Genomic DNA, 4313 nt, shown 5'->3' with positions numbered 1-4313 from the left:
GTGCTGGAGGCCTCTGTGGGCAGGGACCGGAACCTAGATAGGGTGGAATTTTGTGCCATTCCTCCCAGGAGCCGAGGCCCTTTTCTGGCGGAGAGTCCTGGGTGCCGCCACCCCGACACAAAGCCTCACTTTAGAGGGACTGGGCACGGAGGGGCTGTGGTCGGCCTGGGACAGTTACTGCCACCACCACCGCCACCACCACCACCCCACCTGCCTCTCCGCTTGGGGAGGGCACTGAAGCCTGGTCTGGCTGTCCCTGTTGCCTCCACTACTGAGAAGGAACAGGTGGGACCCAGCCTCCCTGCTGGATAAGTTTGCCCCTTCTACTGCCAACTGGAGGACCCAGGGGACTTGTCGCCACCACCCACTAGCTTTGGTGACGAAGATGACCATCATCATACAAGCCTGGTGTATTTAACCCTGGGCTCACCCCAAGCCCTTCCACACACACCCCCTCACCCACCCGGCGTCCTCATTTCCCTCCAGAGCCTTACTGTTTACAATCTGTACATAGCCCGTGGCCACAGTGCCCACCACGTCTCCTTGGGCTCTGGGGTGGCCAAGTGGACAGAGCTTTATTTCTCCTCTTGAGACGTATTTATTGGTAAGAGTACTTCTATTTTGTCCAAACTGTGTAAGCTGTCCCCTCTTTAGCCTGCACCCCATAAAGAACTACTACCCCTCCCCCACACACACACCCTAAAATCCTTCCAGTACTTCAGGGATAGAGCCGGCCTATGTTTTCTCCTTTTTCGTGTTGCTGGTCTCTAACTGATTGCTGCTGCCCTTAGAGATGGTTAACATCGCCAGAGGACCGGGGTGGCATTCATCGGCCTTCAAAACGCACATGACTCATCTTGGGACCCAAATCATCATCACATGCACAAGTGTCCACTTTGCTGGTCTCCTCAGAGGCATCTGTGATGCTCTGAAGGCCTCGGTGACAAGTAACTTTACAGGAATAGCACCGCCCACGGAGACAGGTGGCAGAAGCCCAACTTAGGAACTCTGCATGCTGGCTGCAAAAATGGCCAAGACTGGTTATATGCCCGAGGGGTCTGAGGAAGTTCTGTCTTCAAACAAGTAGTATGAACCACATCCAAGCAGTGTGGGGGTCAGGGATGTGGCCCTACAGACCTTTGAGGAGAGAGAATCACTTGAGAATATGTGGTGTAAGTTATTCTGAAGCAGCAAGAGGCAGCTACTGGCATGAAGGTGGGGCAGGATTGAAAGCCAACAGTTCCCTCCCTTGCTGAGGTAGTCTGAAAGGGAATAACCAGTTTAGCCCACTCGCTCCCCATTTTACAAGGTTAAAAAGACAGCCAATTCAGAGCTTAGGAGTAAATAATTTCACACTGGACTTTAAGGCCTAGCCTCTATCACACACATGCACACACACACACACACACACACACCATACACAGAAAGGACACAAGTGCTGAGGACATGCCACAGACTCCCAAGAGACACCCCACTTTGAAGCACATAGTGTGCCCTAAGGCTGGGGACAGCTCTTGCTGTCTTCTCACAGCGGTGGGGACCACAGGCTAAATCAGAGGTCAGTAGGGAACAGACCCCAGGTCAAAGGATTGAACACACAGCCCCATCCCTCAGGCAGTAACCAGCCAAACCTGACTTGGGGTTTGGCAAGGTCGCCCAAGCAGCATGGGCAGTGGCCAGGATGATTGAGCACACAAGGCTGGGGAGGGAGCTTTCATCAGGAGGACGCAGAGCCAGTGTGCCTGGAGGCAGGAGGGGCTGGCCGCCTGCCCAGGACTTTCTGTAGGCCAGCAAAAGGCATCTAATGTCCCAGCCTCAGCTGCTGCCCCCTGTACCCCTAGCTGCTGCCTCCTGTTTCCTCCACCCAAGATTCTGAGCCTTTAGGAGATCCCAGAGAGGCCGTGCCCATAGCAGGGATGTCCAGGGCCCTTGTTCTAACCATCAATAAAGCACTGTGCTGCTGACTCTGGTCTCTGGGAGTGGCAGGGGCATAGAATAGCCAAGGGGAAAAGTGGGAACAGCAACGCCCCCTCCCATACCACACCCCCATCCCCCAAGTAGGGTGCCTTCTGAGACACTTGGAGGAAGTGCATTTGCCACACCATTTCCTGGGGCTCCGAGGTTTGGATCCTCCCTCAGCACCCAGCCCACGGGACTGATCAAAGATGCCATCCCTGAGGTGGGCTGTCTCATCCAAAGTGTGGCCGCTGTCCCCAGCCAATCCCTCTGAAACATCACGGTGTTGGGGAGGGTGGGAAACTCAATGCCCACAAAAGTTAGAGCTGGACTTCAAGGGGGCAGTGAGGCCTGAGGGGCTCTGAGTGGGAGGGGCCGTCAAGTGGCATGGTGTAGGGGCAAAAGCAAGACTCCAAGGGCACTGGCCTTTGTCGCCACCCCCCACCCATCCTTAGAAAACCTTGGTCCTACTTCCCATCAGACCCTTGCTCCATTCTCTCTCCTCACCTCCTCTTTCGTCCCCTTACTCTTCCCAAGACCCCCATCTCCAGGATCCCCTAAAGCCACTTTTGCAAGTCACCTAGGAGGACCCTTCATTTCCCCTGTCCCCCCTCCTTCTTCCCTCTGTCCCCTGCAGGCCACCCCCTGTGCCCTGACATGTTCCTGTCCCTACTTGACCTGTCCCTTCTGATTTGCTCTCCCAGCAGCCTCCACGGGCTTCTCTGCCCTTAACTCTGCCCCAGCTTAACGCCTCCTCTTCTCAACTCCCCGCCCATTCTCACCCACGACCACTTGTACACATGACTCCCAAGGGGCCTCGCTAGCCCTGGAGTGTGCGTCCACACTCCCCCGGATGACCCAATGTAAGCCCAGAGCCTGCCTCGGGCTGGCTCCATACAGCATGATGAGCCCACTGGCACTATGACTCTGTGACTTCCCCTCCGGGTGACCCTGAGCCTAGATCTGGGTCATGGGCCACACTCCATCTTCCAGAGAATTCATTACTCTTCTAAGACCTCCTGCTGAGACTGCCCTGCTGAGAAGGAACCCCCAAAGTTCCTCCAGCCTCCCCCCACACACACACACAAAAACCAACCCCCCACACAGATCAGCCCAGGGCAGGGTGCAGTGCTCATCAAACATTCCAGCTGGGGGGCTGGCACCCTGACATTTCCCCAGGGACACTGGCACACAGGCGCCAGCAGTTCTGACAGCTGGGAGACCTTCCCCTGGGCGGGTGGCGCCACCCCTCACTGGTCTCCTGGCCCTGTCCTCGCAATGAGGGGACCACTGGACTCCTGCAGCGCGCTGCCCCGCCACAACCCGGCCCCTTCATCCCTCCCCAGCTCCAGGCACTGGCAGAGCATGCCTCACACCCCCTGGTGGCCTCTGAGCCCTCCTGACCCCATTTCTATTCCCATCCTGCTACGCCCCCCAGGGGGTTACATGGTCACCGGCCACTTGGAAAGAATTTTCTTCTTTTATTTTTTCTTCTTGTGGCTCCACCGAAGCACAAAACCACATGCTAGTAAAGGCTAAGCCAGTCTCACCCCATTCCGCCCACAGAAGCTCTCTGGGAGATCCCTGGGGATCGCTCAGACCCAAGCAGGTGGTCGCAGGTGGGCCGCTGGGAAGAGGACTTCAAGTTGTTCTCAGGGGAGTTAGGCAGGCGCTTCTCACCCCCATCCCACCCCGGCCTCCCCTCCCCGGCCAGCAGGGACCGCTGCCCATGACACTGGCCTAGGCTCTAAAATTGCTCTGGTCTGGGAGGAACTCAGAGGAAATTGCAGGGCGCGCTTGGGATCCAGGAGAAATCCAAGAACTAGGGCCACGGCCCCGTGAGCCCCAGGGAGGGGTGTGCTGGAGCAGCCCCGGGGACCTCAGCGCGACCTCTGTGCACATTCCGCCAGGGTTCACCGTGCACATCACTGCATGCGTCCGCGTCCTCCAGTCCTGCGCCTCCCAGAGGAAGTGCCATTGGGCCGCTCAGCTAGCGGTTCCGAGTCATTCAGCCTGCGGATTGGCTGACTTTGGCTCAGACTAACAGCTGGGGCCAGCAGGTGGGAGGGAATAGAGCCCTGCGGTAGAAAATACAGCTGCCCGTGCCACGAGGAGTCGAGATCCACTCGATGGTCGTGGATTTGGTGAGTTTGGTGGGACATGGCATCATCTGTGGGCAGAGCTAGCCTGTGGGATGGGCGGATCAGTATTGCCAGCTCTGGCGCCCTCTGGCGCACCGCTAAGAACGAGGCTGCAGTAAGGGAACTGACCAGCTTAACCTAAACCAAAGCCAAACTCCCTGCCTTGGAGTTGATGCCGACCCAGCGACTCATAGGTCAGGGTGGGATTGCGCCTGT

Source organism: Tenrec ecaudatus, chromosome 12 (assembly GCF_050624435.1).
Source record: "Tenrec ecaudatus isolate mTenEca1 chromosome 12, mTenEca1.hap1, whole genome shotgun sequence".
In the NCBI taxonomy this organism is placed as follows: domain Eukaryota; kingdom Metazoa; phylum Chordata; class Mammalia; order Afrosoricida; family Tenrecidae; genus Tenrec; species Tenrec ecaudatus.
Note: the sequence above shows the minus strand (reverse complement) of the source record.